The 21,997-nt window shown below is 27.9% G+C and overlaps 1 protein-coding gene across 4 annotated transcripts in view; it reads right to left on the bottom strand.

The window, feature by feature from the left end:
• unc-5 (netrin receptor unc-5) overlaps positions 1–10,464 on the bottom strand; it is a 127,832-nt gene extending 117,368 nt beyond the window's left edge. For 2 of the 4 annotated variants that reach the window (XM_089219146.1, XM_015511574.2), the window contains exon 1: positions 10,160–10,464. The gene's annotated coding sequence lies outside the window, so the exon portion shown is untranslated. Of the gene's footprint in view, positions 1–8,771; positions 9,040–10,159 lie in introns of all 4 variants that reach the window. The other 2 variants (XM_089219145.1, XM_015511572.2) reach the window with 2 other exon arrangements.
• Between the last annotated feature and the right edge of the window lie 11,533 nt (positions 10,465–21,997).

Genomic DNA, 21,997 nt, shown 5'->3' with positions numbered 1-21,997 from the left:
GTATCAAATCTTCACAGCGGTCATATCAACAAAAAAAAAAAAAAAACGAAAAAAACTGTTAAGACGATTAGTTTTTTAAAAACATGTTAAACTAGTAAAATTGTCAATATAGGCACAAGTATCTATTAATTTATTTGTTATACAGTCGTATAATATTATGGTTCAATAATAAAATTTATATTAAAATAAACTTTTTTTTATACCGTTATATCCCGGCCAATTGTGTGCGACTTATTGTACCTATTTGTATCATATCCGTATAAACTATAAGCACTTCAACCTGGTATGGCATAGATATTCTAAACACAATAACAACAACAATAAATTCAATTTTTTAAGGTTTATGCAATATTTTTAAATATAAAGATTATCAACTATATAACAAGTAGATACCAATTTATTTTCAAATGGACAAACTTAAAAAATAAACATATGATAAATTATAAATTAAACTATTATATTATTTTACGATTACCCATTGTAAAAATCGTATTCAAACTCACAGTAACAAAAAAATAGGTATCTACATTATTATCATAATTTATACGCTAATAATAGTCTTACCCAAAATGCTTTGTTATAATTTTACATATAAGTGTAGATATAAATATGTTTTCGATTACTTAAATTAATGAGAAATATAGAACACAAATTATATTTCAACATACAGGTATCTAAGTATCTAACGATGCTTGGAGTAATTCCAAGTAAAGTAGATTTACCGACTCTGTATAATAAAGTTAGACGTTTTTTTAATAAAACTTATTCTGTGGGCGTTCATTTAAATTTAATTACAACTAACAAGGGTGTGAAACTCTGAAAAAACTTTTGAATAAATAATTTAATTTGTTATGGGTATTATGGTTTCTTGTTTTTAGACATTTGGCGGAGTTAGTTATTTTGACAGGAATAAAATACCTATAATTTCAATATTGATTCCAAAAAAATTTAAATTATATTCTATTTCATAAACAAACTTATGAATCAAAAATTATTGAAAAGTATAGAACGGCAAAAATTAAAAATACAAAATAACTATAACTAGTTCCTAATATAAGACATTACTCTAAACAATATTAATACTAACACGTAAGCTACTGATCTACGTACCTACACGATATGAAATAAAGGATAAGGTTTCGTAAATGTTTTAAAAATGTTATATTAATCATGTAGAAAATATAAAAAATAGGATAATATGACACATTCTGTTTTAAATATGGTACCTACCTATTATAATAATCCTACATAATAAATTATATTCATATGACCTAGGTATCTACTATTGCTCCAAAACTTAATTTCTATAATACAATATTGATACCAATGGTAGGTACCTAATCTATGTAGATGATTTTTTTTTTAATAAGTAAATGTTAGATCCAAGTATTTCATGCACTGCAAAATATTTATGACAATCAATTTATTTTTTTTAATCAAAATATTTCACATTGAACTTGTCTATTTATTCGAGGAACATGGGATAATTACACTATTTTATGTATAAAACTAAACTTACATATTATTATATTTTCAGATCAGGTACGATGTTTGTCAATGATTGTTGGTGGAGAATGGGGTATAGCCCGATATAATCCCGTGGTGACCTCCCATTTTTCTATTCTATTTCATGAATCCCCAAAATACACCAAAATACTAATAAAAAAAACAACGGATTTAAGTAAACGACATTTGCATAATTAACCCATTACTTGGGTTAGGTTAAGGGTTTGGTATACACCGAACGTTTCGAACCGGTCTATCCATCGTTTGAAAATCCCCGTGTCGACCCCACCGACCCATAGCAAGAGCTATTGTTGATATTTTGCAGACCGTGGGTATAAATACTATACCTATATAGCAATTGTAGCAGAAGTAGTAGTAGTAGTAGTAGTAGTAGTAATTGTTGTAGTAGTGTACACTGCGGTGCGTTATTGTTGATGGTGTAGCAGCAGAGCGGGGTTAAAATGTATACACACATACATTATTATACCACCGGCTACCTGTGTTTTGTGCGAAACCACCCTTGATTTCGGTTTCTTCCCGCGAAAAAACACACCCTACGTATGTGATTTATCGGGTTCGAAAAGCCTTGGCTGTATTGTTTTGCGTCCATGTACGAAATAGAACGAAAAAAAAACGTGTACAGAAAGAAAACACAAGCGTGGTATTGTAATATGTGACGTAAAAACAATCTTTTCACACTAACAGTCATTGCAACTACCTCTGCGGGCCTAGCCACGACGGGTAAGTGCGCAGTAAAATAAAAAAACATAGTTACTTTTCCACGTTTTTATTTCATATCGTTTATAGTCACGCCTTTTTGAGTTCATATAATATATTACATAAAAAACACAACGGGGATACTGGGTTCATTTTATAGAGCCCTAAACTGCCAAAAACGTTTTAACTCTAAAAAATACTATTAACTAACACGGTTACAAGTATATGTACTACATATTACATAGAGTGATAAAATGGAATGTATTTCAAACAACAGGTTCTCCAGAAAAATTAATAGCGTGATTGTAATAACTAAGACAGTAACTAAGACAGACGAGGAATTGTATCATATACATATTTGTTTTGGATAGTCACAAAAATAGCTGAGTACCTAAGTAACAAATATGTTTCGCATTCTTAATAAGTTAGTTTTAAAATTGTATTTCGCATATACCTGATTAATGCATATTTTAAAATGTTTTTGTATTTAGGGCATATTCCTTTGATATTGTATTTTTTGATACATATTAATTAACTTAAATAATAATTTTATCAATTTGTTTCTAACCTGGAGTTTTTATTTTAAATAATACAACCAAGCCATCAATTTAATTTTAATTTTTGTAGTAATATCACCATGGTTATTAACTGCAGTCCTAGTGCATATTTTCCCTAGAAATCTGATTATTTTATAAATTACAATTCAGTTTAATAATTTAAGTTGTAATACGTGGAAACTAACTAATTTAAAATAATTAATTCAGTTAAATAAAATTAAAATATTCTTGTTTTTATTTTTAGAATGCATATTTTGGGTATTCAAATGCATATTTTGTGATTTCTTAATGACTTCAAGTCCTCTGCCCTAATAATAACTAATAATTAGTAGGAATTTGTCATGATTTAAGATCATTTCATAACAATAGTCAAATAAATTCATTAATTCTAGAAAAAAAATTCGTACCTATTTACTATCTTGATAATTACCTTGCTCACAAACACTAAAAATAATATAGCTTTTAATAAAAACAAACTTCATTTTCTTGATCAAAAACATGTTATTTTAAATTATAGCTTTTTGAATGTATGAGTATATGACACGTAAAACACAAAATAATTTACGCATCTAACTGAACATATTTTAAAAATTCTATCAGGTTTATTTTATGCAAACATTTTTAACCATTTAAATTCAGGATCTTAACTAGTATAAATATTAAGTACTTTTTTATACGGAAAATGGATATGGTCTACTATGGCGGCTACGGTGCCTGCTACCTGTATACAGTCACTTAAAGCTGGTCAAAACATGGACAGGACATGTATTTATTAATATTAATGAGAAAGAAATAATACCCTTGGATTGTCTAAAGATGTGAGAACGAAATAATAGAAACAAATAATTTTCAAATATGGAGAAAAGAAAAATATACACTCCCATAAAGGCAAAAAACCCAGCAAAAACAGTATGGATGTGGAATATATAATGGTATCAGTCGATTGAAGGAATGAAATCTTTGCAATTTTATAAAATATCAGGGGAATAAACATCGAATATCTTCCAATATAGATGAAAATAAAAAGACAGTTGAATTCCTTAAAAATGATAAAATGTCCACGAATAAACAAAATATAAGGACACGGGTTTGGACTTTGTTCAGTGAGTGGCTATTACTTTATTATGAAAACTAGTACTAACAATATAATATTATATAACATTTATTGCGTTAAATATTAATATACAACATTTTCATTATGCTACAAAATTTAATACATTCTAATAAACCGAATGGCTCATACAAATAAATATAATTTTTAGAGTGACCCAAGTTACAACTTTAAAGAAATTATTCTTTATACTCTATGAAATTTCAAAACGATTTATGAACTAATTGAATATTGTTTAACCACCTTTAATTAAGTAGATTATATTTTATGTATAATATTATAATAAAGAATTGGGGGATTAAAAAATAAAATTACTATACTTTACATATTTGGTAAAACAAAAATATTTTTTTATTTAAATATCAATTCACAATTTTTAATCATCATTATTCATATAAACGTCTAAAAAGAACATCCATAAATAGAAAATATTTGTGCTTGCTTAGTAGTATTTAATAATATGTTGAAACACGATTATAGAAACCCAGCTGCTCAATAATCGAAAATGTGTATTATGAAAGCAACAAATGCTTTTGGAGTGGTGAAAAATGAATTATACGACCTCGTCGAGACTGCAATGTTAACAGTGACGATGTAGTGCTACGTGTATATATATATTATATATATTACTGTGAGTGTTTTCGAAATAATTACTTTCATTAATTCTCGGCACATTCTTTTGTTTCAGATTCTGACACAAAGGGGGTTGGAAAACATTTAAACTTAAAAACAAAAGAACCCCATATACCTCTAATATATCTACGATTTTCGTGGTATAATAATTAGCAACCACGCCAACCATAATAGGTATATGTACAGTACATTTAATAAAATATGGAGATCGAGTGCGACGGGTTTCCAAGTAAGACGAGACAAGTAGGAAACGGCTTGTCAGGAGAGGCTTGGAACGTTTACATGACATGCCAAAGGCATGAGGGTGAACTTCATGATGGTGTATGCACACGATAATAATAAATTGAACTGAAGAAATTCACAAATATAAATAGCGCATCACCTTTCTGTCGCTACGGTTATTTAATTCTACCACAGGAAATCACAAGGCCCTCTCTCAAGAGTATTACGGGAATACGGATGAAAAACACATGGGCGTGTTTATATAGCTCAAGTGAACGCCTGGTTAAGACTATTATTGAAGTGGGAAAAATATAGATTAAGATGTATTATCGAATAGGTAATGACTGTAAAAATAACAAAATCATTCGATACTTAACAATTTTGAATGTCATTAATTATTATTTATATTAATATTCAAATCATAATTAAAATGTTTTAAACCAATATGTACCTATATTATATTTGTTTTCAAACAGACTAAATATTTTAGTCAATCACATTTAAATTAACATAATGATTTAATTATGTAGACAATGCCCTGTAATAGAAATACTGTAGCCGTAATATTATTAAATCAGCAGTCAATGCCTAACTCACCAGTAATTTTGACATAAATCAAATATACAACTACGTAAATTACAAGGGAAAGAATTTTGAAAACTTGATTTTTGCATTAAACCTATATGCACTATATCTATATATGCAAATGTGTGAAATATTATAGTTAATTCAACTATTTAACTAGTTTTTCTTATTTTTTATTAGTAAATCGTTAACACGCACACATTTTTAAGTAACCGGTAAAGCGACGTTTGTTTGGTATCGATGAAAAAAATGCTAATAATTTGAATATTATGACTATGTTTATTTAGATAAATGACTTAATTATACCTGTGGAATTTTGCTACTTTATTACTTAGATATAATATATTCTGGTGTAAGACACTACAATATTATAAGTAGATAATCTTGAGAAAGATAAAACAAAAATATGTGCGTTCAGCATCGTGTACGAAGATTACAACACACAGCACGACCTCTCTGTATAGGTACACGAGATGATGGCAGGTGTCGAGCTGCCGACATAATAAGAGAGAAATATATAATGCATGTTTGTGTAAGATAGAGAAAGAGGAATTAACGTTTAATGACTAAGCGAAACATCAGACATAGGTAGACAAATACACACACACGCTATACGGAACATGGTTATTCGGAGGTAAATATTTATAACATATACAGGGAACTGGTTTAGGTGCCATTTAAAATTGATTGAAAGTCTTTCCAGAGTTCCGAAGACCAATCTTAATTTTACAAGCTTGATATAATATGGCAATGGTGATGATGATATAATAAAATATGTATGGATAATCAGAATCCACACCAATTATCATCATTGGCGCCAGATTTCCAGATATCGAGATATCTGGTATACAGATATAATCTATACACCAGTAAAAATTATAAAATATTTTATTTGGAAGGCCGATTACTTACAACTACATAGGCTCAGAGATAAAGATAAGAAAAAGAAGCTACAGTCCCAGCGAATTCTAGGAAATAGGGTGCATGGAGTCCCGAGGGCGTATGTCTGCAATCGAAATATTCTATAACCCCAAAGCCGATGAATAGATAAAGTTTCACTGAATAAAAAAAAAATCCGAAAAACAGAACTAGTAGGTATTAGGTTTTAATCATTAAATGTTTTTTTTTTTTAACCTATGATATATATTTTTTTTAATTTATAAATATAATTGTTTCAATACACCAAGTATTTTTACAATGCTTTTAATTAAATCTATAATATTATAAAATTAATTATACCGATAATATACTATTGAACAAAATGTATAAATTTCTAATGAAGTTAACAAAGGGATTAATGTTGTGCAATTTTAAGTGACTAATTTTTAATTTTTTTAAATTTATTTTACAATTTCAATAAATAAGTAACAATTTCTTATATTATAGGTAGATGCATAAAATACAAATCACAAGATCAATAAATATTGTATAAGTTATTTATTTATATCAATAAAATAAAATTTAATAAAGTTAAAAGTAATGAATAATATAAATAACTATTAACTATAGAAATTAATATTCAGTAACAAGTAGGTACCTGGTACCTACCTACATAAAAGTACTAAAACAATAAAAATATCTATGTATATTTTGTAAATCATTCAAGTATTAATTAATAGAACATAATACTAGATGTAAACTTTTATGTTGTCATACCTTAAATGTGTGTAATATTAATTTTTCATTTATATATTTACATAATATTGTAGGCATATCTATTAGCTATAGCTAATAAAATTAACATTTTTAATTTGTGTAGATCAAAGCGCACTACAAAATTTAAAATGATGACTCAATATTTTCAAAAACAATTAATGTTTAAGACAAAATATTTTTATTTATTACGCGTATATAACATTTCTTTTCAAAAACTGACGTGATCAGTGTTCGTGACCACACGTTTGCACTCGCACATTTGAGACGTATGTCAAGGATAGAAGAAATTACAGAGGAAATTGTATAACGTGTACACCTATACCAAGAGTATAAGAGTATAGCTACCTATTCAAAGACTTCATCCAGGTTACCCATTCCAGTCACGGTTCCCACAATGGTTTACGGAGGTTATCATTTCGACTTATACCATTATTGTTAAGCATTAGAGATATCTAAGCAATATTTTTGTGGTCGAGCGGAAAATCTAACGGGATTTCTAGTCAGAAAAAAGTATATATATCTAGAAGGAAGTTAATGCTTTTTATTGCGTCCACCGACGACGTGATATTTTATCGTGGTATCCATAAATCATGTACAGGGTACCCCAAATATAGACCATCGTAATCCTATGTAAATACTTGTCATCGACAATACATATTACATATTGCTAAAATATTATTTTGACAATATTGCATATTAAATGACTGAAAAGAGATAACAACCAACTCCTTTCTATCGAAATATAATTTAAGAGACAATAATTTTAGTAATTATTCTGCTGAATGCTGATACAATAATTGATATTAAATCAGTGCGAACCTTGAGTACTTACATAACATATAATATATACCTACATAATCTTTGTATAAGCATAATTACTAAAATCATATTATGTATATATATCTACCTAGTACGTGCGCGTGGGAACTAAGGTGAAAGAGTTAATGCTACAAATTGTGATGCAAATTTACCTATCCCAATTATCCTGCCACAACTCAAATACGAGATTAGTCATTATTGTCCAGGAGTGTACAATTCCACAAACTAACTCGCTTATAATATCAGATGTTCGGCTTTGTAGACCATAGATATCCATAAAACTATTCCTCAGTATATTAAGTATAAACTAGGACTAACATAATATGTCTGAAGAAAAGTACCTAGGTGGCTAGGTATATAAGATAATTCATCTGAATCTTTAAGAAAAAAAAACCATTGTATCATTACGTAAATGTTTTCTTGTGATTGAACTGAATCGGTATTGGTGAAGGCCCCGGTGAAGGTATAGGTAATAGAAACCTAACACAAACTGCTAAATCGAGGCTTAAACGTTTTTTAGAAAAAAAAATAACAATATTTAAACCGTTTTTAGTACCTATAGTGTAGCTATAAAACACATTTTATGATAGTTTTCATTTTTTATTAGTTTTCATTAGTTTTCAATTAACTTTTTAATAACATGCTATTTTTTATGCTAAATTATAAATCTTAATGTAAAAAAAAATGGTTTGAAATCGAGGCTAATATTAAATTTACTTAATAATAAAAATAGAAAAATTCTACTCGAATAAACAATATAGGTACCTAATACTTTGTAACATGACTAAAATATTAAATCATAATCTAAATAACTTAGAGGGTTAATTATTTTTTTCATGTTAGAAAAGTTATACTTATACTAATAAAAAAAAATGGAAATCAATTGAATAAAATTAAAATACCTAGGTATTATTCAAATCAGAATCTTAATACTCTTGTAAATACACTTCGATTTAGGTACCTACCTAATTATAGTTTTCTTATTTCAAAGTGTTGACTGTTGGGGCAGTTCCAAATATTTTAAATTCATGGTCAACCACTGTCATGAGATAAATTACCAAGACAGAATTTTTTTTTCGACGAGGGTAGAACACATTCAGTGGCATTTGATTGACAGGCTACGTGCCAGGTCCCTTGTTACCAATACTATAGCGACCTCAAGGGTTTTGGGGTTTTACACGAAGACGAAGGAACCACCAGGTTTCCTGTTTATTTATTTGTACTCCAGAATCACTGAAACAGACATTTCATCACGTAACAAGATCTATTTTTCCTGCAATACCTTTAAGACCCCTCTTAATTTTTTTGTAAATGCAACAATAAATATAATATATTTTCATTTAACCACTTTAAAGTCTAAATATATATTATATTATTTTGAACCGAAAGAATCATATATATATTAATGTTTAGTATAAGTAACGGGAAGCATCATTTCATATACAAACCTAATATTTTATATTATATCGTATAGATTCAATAGGTACTATACATCCATTTAGTTAAATTAATTTTTTTATTTAAACGTGTTATCTTAATGAGTACCATTGATTTTAGTAGTACCTATTTACCTATAATCACTCATGCTATTATTCACATTTACCTACGAATAGTAAGTTTATTTCAAAAATAAATAATAATACTAAACTAACTATTATATACTTACATATTATATAAAAAAAATAAACATAATAAAATAAGTACGTTTTAATATTTTTTTTTCAGAAATGACGCGAAAATGAACTCTAACTATACCTAGGTATATTATAATAAATAATGATTGCATAGCACAGCTCTCCTAACAGTATTAGTAAATCTTAACTAGTTATATATAGGTAGAAATGAAATGAATGATTTTGAATAAAATGAGTGTAGAACGATCGAATGAACGGATGGTCACAATATTATTTTAGGTTTATAATTTGTGAGTTATGGCGGTTAGTATCAATAAAGGAATTCTAAGAACACTGGAAACAGACGGATAGGTTAGGTATAATAATGCCTACTAAGAATATTATATAAGTTGCTAAAGGTGTAGGTCGGTTGGTATATCGTATATAAGTAAAAATAGTAACCGCAACTGTTAACAGGGTTAACATGAGAGTTTCTCAAGTAACCGGTCCAAAGATTGCTAAACCCTATGGACACCTATCTGGGTTATAGACTATGGGTACACAAACGAAAAACTCAAAGGGTGCGGGTAAACAATTAACATAGTACCCGACATACTATTATTTAAATTAAGTTTCTGTTGTATGATTGCCATCGTGTTTGCACGCTAACCCTATTAAAATTTCGCTCACGATGGCCGGTAGAACTTAACCAAAGCCAAAAATAAAATAATTTTGCATACCTTTTTAACGAATTTTTCCAAGTTCCAGCGATCTGTCCGTCAGCGGGATTTAATCCAAAAAGTGAAGAGTACGGAGACGGACACGATATTTTTGAGAGTCAATGTAATAATACTTCCTGCACTGAAATAAATTTTTTTAATTATGATGTCACAACACATTCGGCACTAGGTCGAAAAATTAAAATTGTTTACGCGTCGGTCGAAAAAACTACAACTCGGCGGACTCGCGAGAAACAAAATTAAACGAACAAAGACGACAGAGACACCCGACAACACGGAGCGCACGAACGAAACTGTTCAAGCGGAGCCGCCGACGAGTGCGGGGAGGCAAAACCGACGTGCTCTTTAACGGTGTGCCGCCGCACAGTCGGGCCAACCGAACAGTCGTCGTCGTTCGTCGTGTAACATAGGACAACGTATGTGTACCCCGAGCGGCGGCGTCAATCGGTTCGGTGCGAGGGTGAGTCCGACGGACATTCGATACCTTACAATAATAATAAATTGAATTATTATTATTATTATTATCATCATCATCGTCATTCATCGCCCTTTGCGGCTGTGGAGGAACGAAAACCATATAATCCGTGAAATGAAAATATAATAATAACGATGAAAAAAACACGACCGCATTGTTGTACGTGCGTCCAATAAATTCGATTGTTGGCATTGGATATAGCCATATAGGTAACAGCGGGTAGATTTTTTTCTCCGGGTATATCTTTTTGAAAATGTGCAGAATTTAAGTACCAGTGTGAGCCTCTTATTACTAAGCGTAGTTGATATTATAGTGCGTCAAATACGTGTTATCCAGTGCTCACGATATTATTGTCATTTATCAATATTGTTTTAGGTACAACAATTAAAATTAATCGTTTTTATACCGTCGTCAAACGGTTTTTTTTTAGTGTTTTTGACGTTCAACGTATTCGATCAAAAACCAAATAAATACATCAAGTGATCGTGTCATTTAATTGATGACATTAAAGTTGAGTACCTGTGTTTATATAAGCTACATTTGACTTAGTTCATCTACTTTTAAAAATATACAATCGATTCATAATTATTAGTGATATTATGAGATAATTTATGTAATTTATCAATTAAAAGTACAAATTCAAATTGAATATAATAAAATGATGATAACATATTATATACCTATCATCTATGTATAATATAGACTATAGAGAAAAGAGATGTATTATGTAAGTTAACGGTTCAACGTTCATTACTAAATTAAATTACGCCTATAATATTCAGATAAGTAGGTTTTATACAATTCTTTAGGTATAGTCGTTTAACTTAAATATAGTTTATTTGTTGAAATATAGTCAACTATAAACAACCGAGTATAATATTGATATAAATAATTTAGTTTACTTTGAAAAGAATAAGAGAAAAAGTAATTTTGCATAAATTAACAATTATGTCATAAAAAGGTTACTATTTAAGAGTGACGTCGTGTACATTATGTATAATTCTTTAATGATAATCAAGGAATGCACAATAAAATACTTAAATTGAATATTTTTTTATTCAAAAATCTTACACAATAATTTAAAAGTTGTAATAAAAATATCCGATAGTCATATTATTATATCAATTTAATTTTGAGTTTCATAATAGTTCATAATTCATATAATTCAACCATATTAATATTCTGTATTCTGATTTACCGGTAAACCAGTAAATTAATGGTAACGCAAAAATGCGAAGTAGAGATATTGAGATATTATAAGTACACATCTAGAATCCAACAACAAAAATATATTACTTAAATGTCTGATGATACACAATGGAATTTTAAATAATGTAAACCAAATTTTATTATAACATCCAGTAATCCCGTTTAAAAACAATATTTATGATAACTTTTAATGATAGGTACTAATCATAATAGTATATAGGTACCTACTGCCTAGTACCTACTACCTATTAATATCCATAAATAAGAAATAACGACTTTTTAGTAACCTAATAATTATTTGAGTTTGTGATAAATCATATTTAATTTTCTTATTGTTCAACTATTAACAATATTAAAATACCCATAAAAATAGAACGGCGAATAATAGCTATGGATTCTCATATAATATAATATTATAGTTATGTGAATTTATCAATAATACTGCAATGGTGTATGTACATAATTATACACAAACATACTTATTATGACCAATATAGAAAGACTGGTTTTTTTTATTGATATTCGCGTATAGGTACCTAATCACTTTTGTCTTTTTTACTTGCGTTTCAGAACTAAGTAACAAATAAGATATTAGAATTATTGTATTGTTATTGCCTGCATGCAAGTATGCCACATTCCACTTATTATATAGATACCTATAATAATAAAAATATCGTTATTTTTATATTTGTATTTATATTTGAAGGTATTGTTCTACGCGTATTATATAATTATATCGCTTAATAATTGTGTTGAGTAAAAGGGTTTCGTCTTTCAGTAAACGAACATTTGAGTAAAATCACATCACACGTTAGATAAGTACAGCTGCAGCGCAGCTGGAAACTGCTAAGTCCCTGGTTGTTAAACCTACGATCTACCTATCTTATTTATGTGCTGATTCATAATTAATAATTCATAATTAAAGTTATATTATACAGTAGTAGGTATATTAATACCTTATCAAATCTAATGTTATGTACAAATTTGCTTATAATAAACAGTAAACACGTCACACTTCATACTATAATAATATTAAGGTATTATAAGTAATACGTTAATCCACAATTAATATTGAAGGCAGATATTTCTACAGTCCTATTAATATTATTCCAAGTAGATACCTAAAGAGAAATACTGAAAAGTAACTTAATTGATAATAATTATTGTGCAAATTAAATGAAACCGACAGTTATAGACCGCTAGGAATCAGTGACTAATATTAATTTAAGTTAAAACCGACCATCACACATCGTGACGGGCTGCAAAAGACGAAACGGGGATATTACTATGATACTAGGAATTAATTATTATTGTGGTCATAATCGGATATCATACACAATATGTGAACTATGGCAATTATGGCATCATTTGAATCATAATAAATTCAACAACAAGACGGTCGTACAGGTAGGTACTGCTCTTGTATTATCGATCAAGTTATACACGGGACGAAAACAAGAAATATTATTCGATGACTATAAACTATTTAAATATTATACCTATTATTATATTATACTATAACAGTATAACACATAATAATATACATTAATTATTCAAAACTTTTATTTTTTTCCCTATAAAATTATGACACGCATACTAAAACGATATAATGTTAGGTATGTACTTATAGACCATAATCATACTACTCTGCAGTGTGCATTGTGTTCCGTCCAATTTTGTTCTCATGATTCAAATGAATTGTATCTGTTTGAACAGTGCTGTCGTTATGGCTCGTAAACCAATTGAAAACGAATCACACGTAGAAAAAAGTGTGCTTATATAATATATTAATATATTTTATAGTATCGAGTACATAAAAAAATGTCATTCATAAAAAAAGCTGACTTGCTGTGAAAGTTTTTGACCGTAAAAATTGCCGACGCTATGTCAGAGGTAAATATTTACACACGACCACGACCCGAAAATCGTATGTCGTATAATACTATTATATAGAGTTGCTGCAGTGACTTCTTTCGTGCACTCCTCGAAAACGCATCGTTTTATGCATTATGTCTCTGAAGTAGGTACGCGAAGAATAAATAAATCGAGTATCAAAATAATAATAACAAAGGTGTACATTTCTTTCAGCGAACATCTATCCGCAGCTTCAGGCAGAAATCATCATCGTGAAGCGCATTGTCCGCATGGAGACGTATAATTTTTCTTATATTTTTGAAAGCGTTCCATGTAGAATTTTCCAAAAAAAATACATCAGTATTATCCAAAGATTTTCCAACTTTGGTTTTGACAACTCTTGTAATTCGACCGAAATTAATAATAGTTGACATTGAATTTTAATTGCAGGTTTGAGGTTTTACTATGTTAAATATGACGTTATCTCGTGACAGTTGTATACAATCGTTTCGCAATGATAATTATTAGAGATGCACCATGATTGAAGTCAAAGCTTTCAATAACAAAATCAAAAATATACCACACAAGAATTTCGTAGGTGCTAAAATTATAATTAATTGGTTTATGAACCCACGAAAAAATATACCAACGGCTGAACGGTTTTCGTGTAATTATTACGACATGTAGGAGTATGCATTGATAAAAATGATTATCCACTTGTGCAGTACTAAAATTAAATACACATTATCACTCATGGTATTGACATAAATAAATTACCATTCAACTCTTATATAATATGACTCATCAAGTTGTGTACTGAAAGGTGAAAAAATATGTATAGGTACCTGTAACTAAATTGATATTAAATCCATGTGTTATGCTTACAGCCTATTTTATCTTTTATGAATTAAAGTATAAAACCAAAATTAAAATAATAATGCTAGTTATTGATATAATGTATAAGATTATTCGATATTTTTAAAAATAGTATATCATGATGGTTATGACTTTGTGAGCTGTTGTTGTTAAAATTAATTATCATGTGTATTAATTTATACAACGGTGACCAATATTAATAATTAATAAACATAAATAATTGAATGAATAAAAATACATTCAATAAATATTTATTAGTCATATAATAGTATAATATATTATACAGTATAACTTTAAATTATTTAAAATAAGTTTTTAGTAAACAAGTGAAAATATATTATATGAAATAGGTAGTTAAGTATATTGCAATAAAAATAAAAATTTTAAATTGTTATCTACAAAGATTTCCTATAAAAAAAAATTCGAGATTAATATTACCTTTCAAAATTAAATCGTTTATTTATTAATAAATTATATATGTTTTAGTTTTTATAATCATTTAAATCATTTAAAATGCATTATAATTTGTATTAATTGTATTAATATTTTATTGTATTGATTACCAATGTTATTCTATATTATTATAATATGCAAATCGCAAAAAATTACTAATTTCTTTTATCGACTAGTATAATATAGATAGTATAGTAATTAGTAACTGATACTAATTTTATTTAAGTTGATAAGTAAATAGTAATCATTACATAAATCAATATTTATTACTGAACATTTATTTATTTTCAGAAATAACCGTGTTATTATTGTGTGTTGGTGCGGAATCTTGCAATCTTTAGTACCTTGGTTTATTAACACGCGTGTGATAATATATTATACTGTTATTTTAAATTTATTTAAGTAGTAATTATAATTTAAAACGCATAATTTGGACTACTAAATTAGTAAACTAATAATGTAATAAAGTAATAATTATTAAAAATATATAGTCTATATATTTCCATGTTAATTTTTAAGTAGTTATATGTTATACGCTTTAAAAATAACTTCCTAATGATTTCGTAACTTTTAAATTAAAATATTTTGCATACACATAATAATATGTCATATTAAGCTGTCATAACTTGATTAAAAATTAAAATATTGTTAAGATCCCATGAATATAACATCTTATAGATGATGTTCTTACGTAGGTTATCTTACCTAACTTCTAGATGCTTTCCCAAGGCTAGTATCTAGTAGGCAAGTCAACAAGATAATAGTTATATTCACTTTAATATTAAAGCTATAGACATAATATAGGTTCTACTGGACGCCAATTTGTCATATTAACGTTGACAAAATGCGGGTGGCATGCTATTAAATTGAAATTTCAATTGAATATTGGATTTGAATATCATAATTCATAAGTTGAGGTATTTATCATCTAATTTGAATTCGAAGAATCGAGCAAGTATACCTAAACAATATACCATATAGTAATAAATAATAATATGACAGAATGACAGATATTTTATTGATTACTGTAAATATTTTAAAATGTATTTTAAATTTTTAACTAACTAAGAACTGTAATATGAATATTTAAAATAAATGTGATAAACACAACTAAAAATAATCAAAATGTTTTATACGTTTAAAATATTGAAAAACTTGTTAGTAAAAGGAGATTTTCATTGTATTGTTGGTATATTTACATTTTATAAAACATTTGGTGTGTAACCACTTAAAAGTATTTTTCTTTATTTTAAGTAATAATTACTAGGAGAATTATTCTCTTTAACTCCCTTAAATATTTAATTGGACACAACTTGTAGGTATAAATATACAGGAAATAAGCGTGCAACAAATTGTAAATTGTTAAGTAGATACACGCAAAGAAAATGAACATTCATTTATTATATTATGAGGTATATATTAAACTACCTGTTAACTGTTAGACCGTTAGACGCTATAGCTGTCTATGCCAGTTTGTTTTCATATTTATGTTTTGCAATTTGGATTAATATATTATTCATGTAATGAATTAGTGTGTGCTATAAATGTTATAATAAAATAATCAACAGTAGTACCTATAAAATTATCATATTTGAAAATGTGATTATTTTTCATTTTAATATATAATAAATAATATTTAATTATAAGATGTAAGCTATAAACATTACAGTTTACAAACCTACCTAATAAAAGTATTATCAGAATATATATTTATTAATATTATGTTCGGTAATAACTCGTAACCATTTATTATTATTAAAATAATATTAATCGAATTCTTTTCGTCTCGCCGACTTGGTACTCAAAATAACTTATGATTGAATTACAACTCGGAAGGTAGATTGCTGAAAAACACAATACATTGTGTTACATTAGTAAGTTAATCCAAATTATTAGTCATAATATTATAATAATTAATTATAAAATATTTATTTTCCTCAATTCTATGACTGGTATAATAAGTACGGGTATAGTATCTATTCTATATCCATGATAATAATCCATACGGTATCAAAAATAAACATAAGTGATAACATTTATTTATTTTGGTCATAATATGAAAGTGTTGTAATATGATATTTTAATTATTCAATTTTGTATTCGGTATATTATTCTGTGGTTGCAACTTTAACGCAATTATTAGTTCTGCACGTAGACTATAAATAAAGAATGATTATTCGATAAACGGTGAAAAGTGCGAGATTTTAGTAAAATTAAAACCCACGGCCCCACATTGTGCAAAGGAAATTATAATAATAAATAACTCTATTGTAATGAGTTTGGAGCAGCGGCGCGCGTGTATTATAGTTTTCATACGAGTATTATGGTGCTTGTGACACAGTGTGGTTATGCGAGATACGTTTTGTTTATTTATTATTGCTCTTGTATCCCTGTCAGTTCCAGTTTTGGATTTTTATATTAATATTTTGTTAATATTTGTTGAATTAAAAAGAGAGAGGTAAAGAGAAAAACGGAAAAAATGAATAACAATGCGTGTTTAAAAAATAGGGTACTATTAAAAAGGTGCCTTGCACATGCAACGGGATGTTATTTCTTTTTTGTTTGTTGCCTGTTGTCTGTTTGGCTACGACTTTGGGCAGTTTCGAACAATGGTCATTAGGACATGGGAAAACAGTTGATACATTTCCTGTGTCATTATTATACACACTGTATGTCTGTACGAAACTGATATTATGCTTGGAATGTCATTTTAACCATTTAAAAGAAAAATTATGTTTTATTCATTTATAGCGTTTCCTTTCGTTAATCATGTTAATAAATTAATCCTGTTATAAAATGTATTCAATAGAAAGGTACCTACGTATATTTGGTTCTAAATATAATATATACTTATACGTAGCCACGTAGGTACAGTAGGTACACAACATCATTAATTAAAATTGTCTACTTTAAGTTCCAACAACACATATCGAACCATATATCGTTTGATCAACTACCTATGCTAAATTTTTAAAAGTAATTATGAAAAAAGAATTGTTGGAATTCATGAGTGGAAATATGAGTGTGTTAGTTCAATTTTAAAATTTAATGCTATAATTAGATTATAAAAATATGGCAGATAAAGTAGAGTTTGAAAATCAAGACACAATGTATCTTTTTCTACAATGGTATTATTCAATAGGCGTATTTAAATATTATAATATAATAATGTACATTGACATATTGTATTATTCGTTTAAAAAAATAAAGAAAATGCATAAACGCGTACCTCTATACTCTATAGTGGTACTTTTACATTTTAACACGTTGAACAAAATCTTATTGTCATTAAAAATCAATGTTTAATGCTTTCAACAACAAAAAAAAACCTGAGAAAAAATTGTTAAGCCTACAGATTTTTATCTGATTTTAAAAAATATTCTCTCTTTATATTCTCCCTAATCAATTATTGTATTTTATCTTTTTCAATTTATACCTTAAAAATACGCGTATGCACTTAATATGTATAAAAATTGATTCTTTATTAATAATTAATTCAACTGTGTTTTAACTTTAAATGCAGTATATAGAATTCTGGTATACTCAATGATTTTTAGTATTTATCAAATTATTTGACAACATACACAATATATTAACTCGTAAAATTCAATAATTTACAAAAATATATATTTTTCTCATTAACCATTGATAAATACAATTACCTTTTTATTAAACTTTAATTTAGATAAAATTGATTAATTTTACAAATTATGACAACGATGATATTATTTCTTAATATTCAAGATTGATTACATTACACTATATTATATATAATCAATGTTCTTTTCATTGTTTATATTTTGGAATCAGTAATGGGTAGTTAATGGATAACGTTATAGGCGCCCGCAGGGGAGGGCAAGCTGGGGCATTTGCCCCTCTGGCTTTTTCAAAACATTTTTAGATTCTGAGCGGAGCGATGAATGTATTGATTTTACCATGATGTGTGTTTTTTTTTTTTGTGTCTGTTATCACGTTTTGGGGCAGTAAAAGTGCTTCGATTTTTGACTTCAGTACCTCGTTCGATCAGAAAGTGAATCTAGTTGGTACTTTGGGGGGGGGGGGGGTAAAAAGGGGGAAAAATTGACAACATAATATGTAAAATCACGAAAATCACGAAAATTCGCAAATTATTTCAAAATAGAAATTCATAAAAAATTTTCTTTGTAAATCTAAGATTTGAAAATTTTAATAATCTATAATATATCCTAGACAGATAAACCGTCTTCGCTCAGAATCGTTTTTCGTATATCATGATATAATATCATTGGATTCAAATTTAATTCCATCCATTACAGTACCCACTTGTAACCTACTGTACAGCAGAGCGACATCCACGACTTACCCGCCTTTTTTTAAATTGAATGGTTTAAGATAAATTACTATTTACTATACAACAAATTTAAAGTATAAAATAAGTTGTAATATAATAAAATATAATATATTGTATACGAGTATAATAAAAAAGGTTATTATTTTAAAACACCTAGTAAAATTATAATATTTATCCTCAAATCCTAACATTGCCCCACCCCCTAGAAAAATTTCTGCGGGCGCTTATGGATAACGCGTATGTCTAAAATATCCCAAACCTATATTTTGAAATTCATTTGTATACAATTAGAATATCATAATGTAATGTTTAACATGATATTGAATATAGTCCCCAATGTGTGTGTTTTCCTCCCAGAAATTTTAATTCAATGTGAAATGTGAATGGTGCAAGCGTGGCCGTGTCGGACACTCTTTTGACCGTCGTCTTCTGCAGTAATAGTTCTATGGAAGGCAAAGTCACAGGGCCTGACCGCTCACGATGCTCCGTCGCAAAAATGTCAGCATGTCGCTTCTCCTACTGAATATTGAACTCATCCGACACTGGCGACACTTAACCCTCACCTCACAGTCCCAACCATCACTTTTGGCAGCACAGTTGCACTTGATAAGTGGCGTAAACAAAGTGGTAGAATTTTGGTATTTACCCCTCCCCAACCGATTATACGTATAGCAATAATTATTTTTAAAGAAATGAAGTTGATGTTGAATAATGTGTACATCTATCTATATATATGTACATAATACATATCTATGTATATGAAAATGATTCCCTATTTATCAGGTGTCCTCATCACGCGTGTATTTGTTACTGTCAGGAGAAGGATTTTATGAAAGAAAAAACTGAGAAAGTTACGAATTAGAGGAATATGATGCGGAGTTGATGAAATTGCAGTGACGCCATCTGTCCAGCAAAAAATAAACTAAATAATAATAATATTTTTTGCTATCGATTTTCACAAATAAATCATTTATTTAAAATGTTTTGATAAGGTTTTTTTTAATAAACAGTCAAAGATATATAAAAGATCAAACGAAACTGACGATCAATGCGAAACGTGGTATGAAATTGAAGAAAATCGAAATTGATAACAATTGAATGTTTTGTTTTATCCCTATCGAGCTGTATTTAATTATAACGAGGAATTCTGTTACAGTCCATAGCAAATAATTGCTATTGGACCAATGAATGTTGTGTTTCAATATTGCAAAGCATTTCAATTTAAAAAAAGCGGGTAAGTCGTGGATGTCGCTCTGCTGTATAGTATGTTACTGTATCTAATGGATGGGATTAAATTTGAATGCAATGATAGGTATCATTGTATACGAAAAACGATTCTGAACGGAGATGATTTGTCAGTCTAGGATATATTATATATAGATATTGTCATATATTCTATTTTGAAACAAATATTTTAGTTTTCAATTAAGTCGCATTTTGCATAAGGCATGGTTAATCAATTAGTGTAGTTATCATATAGTTATCATAATTCATAATACCTTATATTATCATAGATATACGAATACCTGGTTTGAGGATAAATCGTTATCATTACGCGATTTCATAAAAATTTAAAACTCAAACGCTCAAAACATTTTTCCTATAATGACGCTTCAAATTTTCTCTACAGCTATTTGAAGCAAAACTATATTATGGAAAACTTGGTGTTCAATTTTATAACCTTAGATATAAATACAAACAATATTATTAATTTTGAACAACAAAATAATTTTTTTTTCAAATGCTATTGTAAAAATATTTTAGGAGCCTTGTATTAAATTTTCAAATCTTAGGTATAAACAGAAAATTTTTTATGAATTTCTAGGATAAAATAATTTACGAATTTTCTTTTACGTATGTTGTCAAAATTAAAATTTGAATACATGTAAAAAAAAAAATGTGGCTATATATTTATTTTATTTTTCAACTGCTATTGTTAAAATATATTATGAGCCTTGTATTAAATTCTCAAGTCTTAGAATTAAAAAGAAAATTTTTTATAAATTTCGATCTAAGATAATTTGAAAATTGCCGTAATTTTTACGTATTAAGTCAATATTTGAACTTCAAATGCTAATAAAAAAAAATCGTGCCTATGTATTTTTATAATTTTTTAATCACTATAAGAATAACTTATGAGGAACTTTGTATTAAATTTTCAAGTATTTTGATAGGGCCAAAAAATTTTTATCGACACTTCAAACAAAAAAAATTCTGAAAAATTGATAATTTCAGTTGTCTATAAATATCTCAAAAATAGTCAAAATATTTTTAAAATTAAATCATGTAAAGAAAATGCCAATCTAAACTGGTAAAATTTGCAAGTATCTACGACTCATACTTTTTGAATAATAACAAATGTTTAAAATCGTTTGAGGATAAATCGTTATCGTTACGCTATTTCGTAAAAATTTAAAATTCAATCGCACTTAAAATTTTTCCTATAACGACGCTTCGAGTTTTCTCTATAGCTATTTGAAGGAAAACTTAGTGTTATATTTTTAATCCTTAGTTATAAACACAAAAAATTTTATGATTTTTCAACTTCAAAATTACTTGCAAATATTCACGTTTTCGACAGATTTCGTAAAAATGTTAACTATAAACGCTTATAAAAAAAAATTGTGACGATCGATTTTTA

Source organism: Diuraphis noxia, unplaced genomic scaffold (genome assembly GCF_037042655.1).
Source record: "Diuraphis noxia isolate RWA-SAM2 unplaced genomic scaffold, SU_Dnox_SAM2 contig0002, whole genome shotgun sequence".
NCBI lineage: Eukaryota > Metazoa > Arthropoda > Insecta > Hemiptera > Aphididae > Diuraphis > Diuraphis noxia.
The sequence above is the reverse complement of the archived record's forward strand: the minus strand, read 5'-3'. Positions and strand labels throughout refer to the sequence as shown.